We start from the raw sequence: 14,338 nt of genomic DNA, 5'->3' as shown, positions 1-14,338 counted from the left end.
GCTTAACCTATTTAAAGGTAGCTTTTTACTTCTAGTAATAAAAGCTATTAATTTAGTAATATAATTAAGAGCGCTTAAGTAGCCTTATTATATAATAATAATACTATAATAATAACCTTAAATATTTATATAAAAAGCTATTAAACGCTTTAAAGTTAGTAAATTATTTATTTAATAAGCTATTAATACTCTTTTTATATCTTCTTAAGCGATTTTTAGCTATTTATAAGCTATTAATAATAATAAAAATAAAGCTCTTATTACGTATATTATTTAAATGTAAAGAGGTGGTTTTTTAGCTATAAAATAATAAATTAAAGATACTATAAATGCTTTATAAAGATAGTAAAACCCTTTAAGCCTTTTATTATTTAAGATATAGTATTTTAAATAAATTATAACCTATTTAAAGCTCTTAAAAACCTTAATTAAAGCTATTAATAAGGCTAAAAGGTTATTTAAAATAATTAATATTAAAATTAATAGCTTCTTTTATTACCTTTATAATATAATAAATAAATATAATATTAGTTTATTAGAGATTTAAAATAAGAATAAAAGTAGCCTTTAAATTAGCTACCTTTATAAGTAGGTTTATATTATTATAATTACTATAATTAAAAGATATTATAAGAAAGTTTTAAATCTAGTAAATAAAGAGTTAATTACCCTTATAAGCTCTATTAATACTATTAGTAATTAAATTTCTTCTTAACTAGTATTTAAGACCTTTTTAACTAAGTCTTAGGCCAAAATTAAAGGGAATAATAATATTCGCTTCGCAAAATTTAAATTAAGCTTTAATAATAGCGATATTATATACGATTAAATACATGAATTTAATAGGAGCTTATAAAAGCATTTAATAAAGGCCTAATAAAGTAAAATAACTCTATTATAATAGTTTAGTTATAATAAGTAGCTTTATAACCTTATAAGGCCTTAGATTTATTACGAAAAGCCTTTTTAAGCTTATAAATAAAGAATATATGAACTATTAGTTATTAATAGCTTTATAGAGTATACTTAGCTTAATTTTATTAAATATTATATCTTATTTAATATTATTCTTATTATATTCCCATTATATTTAACACATATTATTTAACCGTTAAATATAAGCGTTTTTAGCCTATAAAAGATACCTATTAAAAAGTAATTTAATTATTATTATAAGGAAATTTAGCCTTTTCTTACTAGGTATTTATTATAGCTTTTAATAAGATATTTATAAAAGGCTTCTTAAAGTATAATATTATATTAGGCTTTACGAAAAGTAGTATTTTTCCCTTAAACCTTAAGCCTATTATTATTAAAATCCTTTAAAAGTAATAGAAACTTTAAGACTTAATAAATTCTACCCTATTAAGCCTACTACTAAATAAATAATAATTCTAGATAGCTATTAATATTATATAATTAATTTAGAACTATTATATTAATATTTTATTATTCTTAACCTATAAGAGACTTTAATAAGCTAGCTAGATTATAATTAAAGCTTATATACTAGAATTATAAGTAAAAAGCTTTATTTATAATAGAAATAAACGTATTAAACGCCTTATAAATTATTACTATTATAAAAAATAGGTTAAACCTTTAGGTTAATTTATTATAAGCGTTAACCTTAAAGATATTTAAAAATAATAAGCTAAAACTATTATAATAAAAATAAAGAAGAAAAGCTAGCGTTAATTATAGCTTACCTAATTAATATTAAGGTAAGAGATAAAAAAGGTTAAAAATAAATAATAGCTTAATAAAAAACACACTATTAATAAGCGTAAGAAAACCTTAACCTTTAAGTAATAGCTTTAATATACTAACTATTAGCTTAAATACTTGTCTTTAAAGGCTTAAAATAAAACCTTTCTTAAATTATTAAATTATAAGAAAGATAGCTTTATAATTAATATATAACACCTTCTTAAGGTTTAAGAAGCTATTTAAAAAGCTTAATAATAATAAGATCGCTTAATTCTATTAATAATAGACTAAATCTTTTTAAAGTATCTTAATAATAATAATATTATTTAATTTAACCTTAAAGCCTTTAATAATAACGATAATAATGATATTTATAATAAATTTAACACTTAAATCACTTAAGAAGCTACTTAATTGTAACGGTGGCTTAGGTTCTAAGGCACAGTAGGTCTGTTTCTTAGGAAGTAAGTCAGGTTGAATGCTACAGAGTAGCTTTTGAGCAGTATCACAATAAGGCCGTTAAGAGTATAACTCTCAATAGTAAAACTATTGCTTAGATTGATCAATAGAGATCTAGACTATCTGACTATGGGAATACCTCCTCCTTAAGTACTCGTCTATCTCTCTATTGTAGTCCTGGATCAGATAGATCCCATCTGATCCCCCGTGCTGGATCAGGTTGATCCCCTCTGATCCATTGAGTTGGATCAGACTGATCCCATCTGATCCCCTCACGTGACCTGCGATCCCGTCGGGCCCCATTCTTGTCTGCATGCTGGCGGCCCATGACGCCGGCCAACTGCTTCAGGTACCCTTGGTTCGTAACATAATACTCCTCCCCCATTGGTCTTGTCCTCAAGGCCATTTCGTTTCGTCCGGTAAGTATTCTCTTCCTTCCCCTCTTTCCCTTTTTTCTTTCTTCGTCATTCTTTTCACAATGTCTTCTGACCGTGTTTCGAAACAGCGATCTCGCCCTAACCAGAAGATTGATCGCAAACGTCTTTCCGAGTTCATATCTGCCTTTGGCTTCGTCATGCCTTCCTGCGATTCGTGTCGAAAAAACAATCGAGAGTGCATTGTCGCTGAAGGGAAAGACAGGTGCAGCGAATGTGCTTTGCGTGGTTACACCAGCTGCAATCCGGGCGGAACGTCTTCGGATGCTTATAATCGTGTCCTTCGCGAAAAGGATCGTCTCGACAGAGAACGTGCTTCGGCCGAGGAGGATTTGGAGCGGGCGATGGCTCGTTTGCAAAGGATTCGTCGTCAGGAGAAATTTTTGCGACAAAAGGCTGCGGAGATGATTGCTCGTGGTGTGGAGAGTCTGGACGAGTTAGAGGCCCAGGAGCGTCTGGAGTTGGAGTCCAACATGCTTAATCAGACACCCGAGTTTCTAGCAGACTTGGGTTTCCCTATTCCTGATGAGTTTTTATTCTCTGGTGGAACTGTTCAAGCGACGTCGAGCAGTTCGTGAGATTCTTGGCTGGTTCCCAGGTGTTTTCGGAGTTTGGATATCCCTTCCATTTAACGAGATAATGACGATTCTTTGTATCTCCCCGTGCTTTGAGTATCCGTTCGACTTCGTATTCGTTGGTATCTTCCGTTGTGATGTTGGTAGCGATTGTAGATTCATCTGGTGCTTTCTCTAGTAGCGATATATGAAATATGGGATGGATTTTCATTCCATCTGGTAATGATAGTTCGTAGTTGGTATTCGAGATTTTCCGTTTGATAAGGAATGGTCCGATCTTCTTCCAGTCGAGTTTGTCGCTGGGTCGCTTAGTTTTGATGTTTTTGCGAATGAGGTATACTTTATGTCCCTCCTCTAGGATTGGCGCTGGCAATCTCTTTCTGTCCGCGTAGTGTTTCATTCGGTTCTGCAAAAATATCCATTCCTGTTGCAAGTGTTTCTGTATTTCTGTCATGGTTGCTGCATGCGTTGTAGCTGCTGGCGCGTTCACATTCTGTGTCGCATGTGTCTCGATGATAGGGTCAAATCCGTAATTTGCCCTGAACGGTGACATCTTCATGTTGTCAATTTCGGAGCTATTGTAAGCCCATTGTGCTAGTGGTAGCCATTCTACCCAATCATTCTGTTGGTAGTTGACATAGCTTCGCAGATATTGTTCGAGTATTTGGTTCAAGATTTCTGTTTGTCCATCTGATTGTGGGTGGAATGCCGTTGATAAGCTTTGTTTGATCTTCATGGTTTCCATGAGGCATTTCCAAAAGTTTGAGGTGAACAATTTGTCGCGATCCGATATAAGCTTTGTTGGTAATCCATGTTGTGCAATGACTGTTTTGAAGAACATATACGCTAAGTCCTTGGTGTTGCTCGATTCCTTGTATGGAATGTAGTAGGCGTATTTTGTGAGTTTGTCCACAATAACTAGGATGCTGTCGTAAGCTACTCCTGTCATGGGTTCTTTTGACTTCGGTAGTTTGACGATGAAGTCCATTGTAACAGTTTGCCATGCTCTCTCAGGTGGCGATATCGGTTGTAATTCTCCGTATGGTGCGTGTCGCGCTGATTTTGCTTTGTTGCACGTGTCGCATTTCTTGATGACTTCTTGTACCATTTTTCTGCTTTCTGGGAAGTCGTACGATCTTCTTAGCCTGCTGATCGTTTTCCCTACACCCTGATGTCCGTGTAGTGGGTGCTCGTGTATTTCCTTGACAAGCTGTTCTTGAAGTGTACTGGGAACATACTGCCGTTCATTGTACAAGAAGGTCTTGCCTTCCTTGGACAGATGCGTTTTCGTTTCCCAATTGTCCAGATAGCTGTCATTCTTAATGCATGATGCGATCCGATGCATCCATGTTTCATCTGGCTTGACTTGCCATGTCATGTTGATTTCTCGGGTGCCTAGCACAAGGTTCCCATCCTTGGTGGCGCGTAGCAAGGGTGCATTACTCACTTGCTCATCCGATTTCAAATCCTCTCTTCGGCTGAGCGCGTCTGCTCTTCCGTTTTCGGATCCTTTACGGTATATGATTTCGAAGTCATAATCCGTGAGGGTTTCATACCATCTGATCTGTCGTTTGTTCAGATCCTTTGTGGTCAAGAACGATGTGAGATTCTTGTGATCGGTATAGACCTTGATTTGATGCTTTGCTCCTATGAGATAGTGTCTCCATTCTTTGAAGCACTCAATGATAGCCATGAGTTCTTTGTCGTGGATCCCATAGTTGAGTTCGGGTCCGTGGAGTTTCTTCGAGAAGAATGCAACTGGGTGCAATCTTCCTTGATCATCTCGTTGTCCAAGCTGTCCGCCTAGTGCAAAGTCTGAGGCGTCCGTTTCAAGCTCATAAGGTTTGTCCTGATCAGGTGCTTTCAACACAGGTTCTGACGTAACTAAATCTTTCATTTTCTGGAATGCCGTGGCTTCTGGTTCGTTCCATTGGAAGCCGACTTCTTTCTTTGTTAGGTTTGTAAGAGGTCGTGAGATGTCTCCATATCCGCTCAAGAACTTGCGGTAGAAGTTCACGAATGCTGTGAATCCTCTAACTTCCTTCAGATTCTTTGGTGTAGGCCATTCCTTGATGGTTTTGATCTTATCCGGGCTCATTCGTATTTCTCCGTATGTGAGCACGTACCCTAGAAAGTGCACAGTGTTCTGGTGGAACTGGCATTTCGAGGCTTCGACTAAGAGTTTGTTGTCCTGTAGAGTTTGTAGTACCTCATGTACATGTCGTTTGTGTTCCTCAAGGGTATCTGAATAAATGAGGATATCGTCGAGGTATACAACCACAAACACTCCTAGTTGTTTCCGTAAGATTGTATCGATCATTCTTTGAAAGGTTGCTGGTGCGTTGGTAAGCCCGAAAGGCATCACTAGATATTCGTAGTGTCCTCTGCTGGTTCGAAATGCTGTCATCCACTCGTGGCCTTCTTTCATCCGTATAAGGTTATAGGCTCCTTTTAAGTCGAGTGTGGTGAACCATTTGGCTTTTCCAACTTTGTCTCTGATTTCCGTCATAAGCGGTAACGGGTATCGATTCTTGATTGTGATCTTATTCAAGTGTCGGTAATCGATGCATGGTCGTAGTTTCCCGTTCTTCTTTGGTACCCACAGGATTGGGTATCCTGCTGGGGACTCTGATGGTCGTATGTATCCTTTTTGTAGCATGTCCTCCAGATACTCCTTGAGCGCCTTGTCCTGCTCAGGGTTCTGAGGATAAATTTTGTTGAACGTTGGTTCAGTACCGGGCTGGAGTCTGATCTCGTGGTCCCAGCGTGAATGCTCCGGTAGTCCTGTTTCTAGCTCTCCGCTGAACAGCTTGCTGTACTGTGAGTATTCCTCGGGAATCTCCGTTGTCTCAGCTTTTGGCTCTCTGGCGATCACATATATTCCTAGAGGCCTGTCGTAGTTCGAATGAGGTGCCCTTCGTAGGCCGCTCTCTGCTTCGTAACCGCATCCTGGTAAATCCCATTGAAGTTGGCCGGTTCTCCAATTGACTCGTGGATTGCTCGCCCGCAACCAGGGTATCCCTAATATAACATCGTGTTTTGAGATCACTGTGATATCTAGTGTAACTCGGTGTTTCGTGCCTTGTATGTCGACTAGAAGCTGCGCAACTTCCATGTCAACTACTCCTTGGCTATACTTCACCGCAGTTCCTTCCACAGTCGTGAGTCGGTAGGGCTCGTCTTTGGGTGTCCAAGGCAATCGTAATCTGTTGACGAGATTCGGCGAGATAAAATTTCCTTGTGCTCCGCTATCAATCATTGCCTGGATCCTTTGTCCCATTATAGTCATGTCGATCATGAGGTGTGCTGTGCTGCCGATGTTTGCAGTACATAGAGACCTGTCAGATCTCCGTCGAGGAATCGGTCTTAATTGCGACGACGGCTGTCGTTTCCCGATTTGTTGATCCTGTCCTCATGTCGTTCTCTAGCGCGTTGTTCTAGGCGCTGTCGTCGGCGGTTGTCTTCCGACGCATTGTTGGAGCTTCCTTGGTGATCGCTTGATCTACCATCTGTGTTAATCGAACTCGGGCTAAGCGAGTTGCTCACAGTCACACAGTTCCCTTCCTCCTTGCATTGTGGGGTTATGGCTTGGGTAGTGTGTGCGTTATCCTTAGCACAGTATAACTTTCCGTTCAATATCTTTGAATCGGTTCGTCGTAATTTCGGTTGTATCGTAAGGGTTGTTCTCCTTCCCTTTCGTTCTCGTGGAAACCATCCGCTACCTTGCTTGCTGCTAAGGTGCGTGTAGCAATTGTCATCGTAACAGAAGGTCCAATTAAGGAGTCTGTGTTCGATTTCAGGTTCGTCTTTCTCAGTTGGATGATTCTCTTCTTCTTGGATCTGTTCCAGTGAAGGTTCACTTTTTGGTGAGGGTGTCCAGTGTTCCCAAAAGTCGTCGGGTACTGGTTGGGTTCCGAATTCCCAATCTTCATCCGAACTGATGTTGTTTGCTAACGTGGGGCTTCCTTCATTGCTTGCCATACTAAGATTTCGCGTGGGCAAGTCTTCTCGATTTGCGGCATGGAGCTTCTTGCCTTCAGGGATTGGCTTCCATGGCTTTTTCGGGGCTCTGCATTTATTCGCAAAGTGTCCAGTCTTGCCACAATTGTAACAAGTCTTCCCCTTTTCCTTATTCGCGGCGTCAAGTTCCATAGGTCCGGCGTGGTACCCGTATGCTGTCGATGTTCGGCGTGGCTTGCTACTATTAGGTTTATTGAACCTAGCATATGTTCCGAATTTCCTGTGACTTTTTTCGTGACGTCGCTCGTATAGACGGTTGTCTGCCTTGATGACCATTTCGACGAAGTCGTCAAATAACTCAGGACGATCTTCTCGATAAATGTCATCCTTCACTTCTTCTTTGAGTCCTTGATAGAAGACTTCCATTTTGGGTTCGGTATTCCAGTTGAGTTTTGCTGCGATGCGTTTGAATTCCCTAGCGTAATGAGCTGCAGATCCGGTCTGCTTGAGTCGAGTAAGTTGTCGTGTAGCTTCCTTATGCTCATCGGGATTTCCAAATGCAGCGAGAAGTCGTTCTTCGAAGGTTTCGTAATCAGAGAAGATGTGGACAACTTCCGCTCCGGCTTCGGCACCGTGCTTAAGATGTGCGCGGAGGGTTGGCTCCCACCATTCCATTGCTTTCCCAGTCAAGAGGTTGCCAATGCAAAGAATCTGTGACTCAGGTGTCGTGTAGATTTTTTCGTTGACTCGTAGGTAAGCTTGGGCTTGTGTGAGAAAGTTCCTCACATCACCCTTGTAGCCATCGTATGATTCAGGCTTGGGGAATTTTGGCATGTTGTTGTTGTTGATAGAGGATGCAGGTGTGAGATTTTGAACTGCTGCAAGTTCCTCTTCTCGTGCCTCAAGTTTTTCGTAGAGATCATTCTGTCGGTCGAGAAGCTGTCGATTCTGCTTCTCGAGCTCGGTGATCTTGTCATGAAGGTACTTCATCATCTCCCCGGGGTTGGTGGTCTTTCCGCTTGAAGTAGACATCTTGGAAGTCGTTACTGCTCAAAGTTTCAAGGTAACTTACTGAACAGGATTGATCAAAATGTAACGGTGGCTTAGGTTCTAAGGCACAGTAGGTCTGTTTCTTAGGAAGTAAGTCAGGTTGAATGCTACAGAGTAGCTTTTGAGCAGTATCACAATAAGGCCGTTAAGAGTATAACTCTCAATAGTAAAACTATTGCTTAGATTGATCAATAGAGATCTAGACTATCTGACTATGGGAATACCTCCTCCTTAAGTACTCGTCTATCTCTCTATTGTAGTCCTGGATCAGATAGATCCCATCTGATCCCCCGTGCTGGATCAGGTTGATCCCCTCTGATCCATTGAGTTGGATCAGACTGATCCCATCTGATCCCCTCACGTGACCTGCGATCCCGTCGGGCCCCATTCTTGTCTGCATGCTGGCGGCCCATGACGCCGGCCAACTGCTTCAGGTACCCTTGGTTCGTAACATTAATACACTAAAAATACCCTTATAAAGCCTAATTAGCTACTATAATTATTATTACTAGGCTTACTATACCGTTAATAGCACGTATTAATTAAAGAAGCTTATATAAGGCCTTATAATTAAATTTAATAGTATATTAAAGAGTATTAAGCTAATAAAGTAGCTATAAATAAATAGAATTTTTAGTTATTTTTATAAAAGCTTATTAAATATTACGGGTACTTATAAGTAGCTTTTATAGCTAAGCTTAATTTAACTAACCTCTTTATAGCTTAAAAGAGCTTAAATCTATTATTTTTTATATTTTTATTAAATATATACACACTTAAAGGCCTTTTAATAGCTAAAATTAAATATATTTACCTTTATAAAGCTATATAACATGAAAAAAATCATGCTTTTATACCCGTATAAGCAATTTACATGTAAAGGTCTAGGTAGGGACTATTCTAGTATTTTATAGCTGTCCTGGAATTTTATAGCTAACTAAGTGGCTAGCCTACTTAGTTGCTAACGGGTACTTAAAATTTACTTAAAAAAATATAAGATAATTTTAAATAGTTCTCTTAAAATCATATAATATATAATTTTTATTATAAAATTTGATAATTATTTTATTTTAATTTTTTAGAATATTTTTACTATTAAAAATTATATATTAGGGTTAGGGTTATTTTAGGGTTATTTTTAAAAAAAAACTTAAAAAATAAAAAAAATAATAAAAAATAAAATCAATTATTAAACTTATAAATATATTTAAAAATATTAAAACTTAATTTTTTATGATTTTTATAAGATTTATTTTAATAAAAAGAGTAATAACCCTAAAGTGTAAAAATGAATTTAGCGGGATTTTGCGGAGTTAATCTAATGTGCGACCGTACAGGTAGGTCTCTAAACACCCCACGTGATACAGATAAAAAATTCAAAAATGTTCGATTTTCACAACCAATTACAGTTACTTTAGCTGGATTAGTAGGTGGGGTGTATATTAGGGCTTATACCGCTTATAATATGTATTAGTATAACTTATACTTTACATTCTATATAATAGAATAATATATATAATTATAATAGGTTATAAGCTTATTAGCTTTAAAGCTTTTATTATTACTTTTAACTTCTTTTAAGTTTATAAAAAGCTCTCTTAATAGATATCTTAAAGATAAAACCTTCTTCTTTAAATATAATTCTCTTTTCTTTATATTAAATATAATTATTATTTAATAAATACTACTCTGTTAAATCCACTATTATTTATTATAGGTAAGGGTAAGTTTAAGGTAAGGTAACCTTAAATCTTAGATTAAAATAGCGTTAAATTTACTGCTATTAATATTACTATTATTATTATAAAAACTTAATATAACTCTAAGAATTTAAATTAATAGGTAAGTAATTTATTATTTATCTTAAATAAAAAGTATAATAAGCCTACTAATATTTTAATAACTAATATTAACCTTAAACTTAAGTAAGTTATACGTAAAGAGAATACTAATATAAGTGATTATTAATACTAGTAAATACCCTCTAATATAATTAAGAAAAGTAATATTTTAAGCGCGGGTAATTCTCGCTTAATAATACCTTTTAGGTAAAAGTTAAAGGTAAATTAATATTTTTAAGCCTTTAAAGATATTCTCTTAATAAGTATTAATTTTAAATTAAAATATTTACCTATAACTTATACGTAAAACTAATAAGATACCTTTATTAATAAGTATCTTATCTTTAAAAGTAAGCTTTAAGTAATATATTAAGGTATTCCCTCTTTTAGTTTAAAAGAGATTAAAAGTAAAACTTACACCTTATAAGTATATATAATTACTTAAAATATTTAATATCTTTTAAATACTTAAATAAACTAAAAATCTAGTTATACTAAATAATTTAATAACCTTTAAGCCTTTAAGCTACTATTAGCTTTTATTCCCTTAAAATACTAATATATACTAAGACTATTAAGTTAATACTCTAATAATATATCACGTATAATAGCTTCTTAATAACGTAATAATATTATACTCTTTAAACTAATATTAAATAAAGAACTTAAAGTTAACGTTAATAACTTTAATATATAAAGCTTAATAATTAAAGCTATTAATAATAATAATAATTACTTAATTATACTTAAACTTAAGAACTTTATTAATTAAGGTAAGTAAGATAAAGTATTAAAGAACGTTATTATAATTAAATTTATTACACTTATTCTTTAAGAACTCTTATAATTTACTCCTTTAATAGAGCTTTATTTAAATAAAATTTAAAATAAGCACGTATAGTAACTTATATTTTAAGAATAATATAACTATAATTTACTTATAAGTGTTTATAGATTATACTTTACCTATATAATAGAAAAGATTAAAGCTAAAATAAACGCGTATAAGGTTTACTTAATATTATAAAAACTTAATTAATAACGTAAAGCTAATATTCTTAATAAAGTTATTATTAAACTTATTATTAATACCCTATAAAAATATAGTAACGTATAAAAATTCACCTAAGTATTTAAGAAAAAGCTATATAAACTTAAACGTATATAACTAAATTAAATAATACCTAAGAAGCTTTATTAGCTATAATTTCTTATTAACCTAAGGGATACCTTTAATATTTTTCGTTTATAAGTCTATTAATAATACTAGGTAGTTAGTATTAGTAATAGTATAAATATTACCTTAAACTTACTAATAAACCTCGCTTAAAATAAGTATTAACGCTTAAAAATAAAAAAGAAGCTTATTAATTAAAGTAATAAAAGCCTTATTAATCTCTTTACTTATTACACTAATAATAATACTAATAATAAGTATAAAAGAGATATAATAGGGTTAAACTAGCTCTTATAAAAGCGAATAAAAGCCTTAAAGCCTAATAATTATTAAGGGCCCTTTTAAAAGATTTATAGTATACATAAATAGCTAAATACCCTAGGTAACTATAATAATAGTAAGTATATAATTTAGAATAGATAGCGTACTAGTAAGAATACTATAAATAAACGCCTAGTAGTATATAATATAAATACTAATATACCCTAAAATATAAAAGCATTTCTAGCGTAGTTATAAAACCTAGGTAACTTCTTTATAGTAATAATTAATAAGAATAAGGTTACTAATATAATAGCTAAAGGTTATAAAGTAAACGTAAGAAGCCTTAATTAAATATTTAATAACGCTATAAAGTATTATATTTACTATAACTAATATATATTTAATAATTATAAGGCATTTAATAAATTAATCCCTATAAATAAAGTAAGTAATAATACCTAAGCACTTAATAATAGTATAGTTTCTCTAATAGTTTAAAGGGTTAATAATATTAAGCTTATTAAGCTCTAATAAGTGCTATATATTTTAATATTACTAGTAAATTTATTAGCCTTAAAAGCGTTTATTAAAAAGCTACGCTTTAAGTATATATAAAACTACTACAAAGAGCGCGTAATATATAATAAGAAACATTTTATTATTTAAGGTATAACGTATAAATAGTTTAATTACTTAAATTACTTATATACGTAAACTATAAAGTATTAGAATGCTCTTAAAGTTATTAATAACCTAATAGCTTTCTTTATAAATAACACCTTATAGTGTGTAGAGCATTTATGCTCACAAGTTAGAGAAAGTCGGATAGTGCATTTAATTGTAGCCACGTTATTAGTATAAGAGAATAGGCACACGTATAAGTCTTTAATTTAATAAGTTTTACCTTTATAATTAAGTTTATAAGATCTTTTACTAATGTTTTACTAAGTTATTTAATTAGCCTTATACGAGCCCACGCTACACAGCTAAATTGTCTAAGTTATCTAATTACCTATTTGCCTTTATAATAGGCTATAGCCTATAATACGTGTCATTAAAACTACGAATATTTTAAAAGCATTTAATCACTCTATTTAGATTAATTTACTGCTTATTTAAGGACCTTACTAGCCTTAAGGAGTGAGTTACGAGAATTAAGAAGTAACTAGAGCGCGATACCGCGTATAGAGTTACTAGCGTGTGTGTGTCGCGTTTAGGCCAACAAAATAGTTTATCTCTTTATAGGTATTACACCTTAGAATAGGCTACCTTAATTATATAAACTATATTAAGTTAGTAACGGATTGAAGTATTTAGGTAATAAATAAGAGTATAAGGCCTTATAAAGCTTATATTATAGGAAAAGGTAAGGCTAAAAACGCTTAAAGCGTAACTTATAAGGTACTTAATTAAAGCTAAAGATAAATAGCTAATCTTAAAGGTTCTATTAGCCTATTAACTCTAATAGGGGAAGCCTATTACCTACTAATAATTAATAACCTTACTAAAAAGCTATAGGTTTACCTATTATAAGAGAAGTTATAAGCTATTATATATATTTAAGTAAATGTAATAATAGTAGAAGTATAAACGTATAAAATAATTTAATAGTATAGGTTAAATAATAATAGCGAATTTAAGAATATAATTCTTTTAAACTTCTTTAAGTATAAGAGAATTATACCTAAGTAAACCTTACTATATTAATTAAATTAAAACCCTATAAAGTAAGCTTATTAAATAATATAAAATTAAGTTAAAGCTATATTTTATAATAATAAATTACCTAAGAAGCTTTAAGGGAAAATACTATAAGCGGTTATTTATACCTAAAAAAGATTATTATATAACGCGATAGATAATATAATACCCTATAAAGCTTAAACTAATATTAAATTATATATATTATATCTTCAATAACTAAGCTATAAAGTATATAAGCTAATATTAAAGGTTAAGTTCTTAAAGAAGCTTAATAATTAAATATATTTATACTTTCTTATAAAATATAAAGCTAATAATATTTATTAACTATAAAATCCAATTATTAGACTAGTTAAATAAGCTAAAAAGGTTAACTTTAATAAGTAAACGTAAATTAACCTAAAGGTTTAATTTAAACTTCTTTAATAAAGTATAAACTTACCTATATTACCTTATATAAAAGAGATTCTCCTAATTAAACAGCTATAATAATACTCTTTAATTAATTCTAAGGTAAAGTTAATTATAAAAGCCCTTATTAATTAGTTTAAGAAGGGGACTTAAAAGGGAAATTAACCTAACTATTAAGTGTAAGAAGTTTAAGAGGGAATTTAATTAGCTATTTACGCTAATAAATTAACTAATAAGCCCTTAAAAAACCTAATAATATATTATATAATTAACCTATTAATATAAAAATAAAAAGTATTAAGTTAAATACCTCACCTAAAAACTTTACTATAAGAGTTTACCTTTATAAATAAACTTTAAGGACTTCTCTTAATATTAAAGAATATTATATCTCTTTTAATAATATATCTTATAATATTAAGTAAAGTAATAAAGAATAAGAAGCTTAAGACCTACGTAAAGGCCTTATAGTTAATTAATTAATTAAAATAAAAGATAGCTATTATAAATAAAGTTAACGTCTTAAAAGAAAATAAAACCTATAATAAGGTAAATAAGATAAATAATATACACGTATTAACTAATAAGTAAGTATTTAAAGCTAAGCTAGATTTAACTGATAAAATTAAATACTATAAGGCCTAATACGTGGTTTAAGGCTTTAAATAAGAGTATAATATTAATTATAATAAGACCTTTACCTTAATAGTTTAATAAAAGACTTACTACTTATTATTCGCTTTAATTATACCT

This window comes from Metarhizium acridum, assembly GCF_019434415.1.
Source record: "Metarhizium acridum strain ARSEF 324 chromosome Unknown scaffold_356, whole genome shotgun sequence".
Taxonomy (NCBI): Eukaryota; Fungi; Ascomycota; class Sordariomycetes; order Hypocreales; family Clavicipitaceae; genus Metarhizium; species Metarhizium acridum.
Note: the sequence above shows the minus strand (reverse complement) of the source record.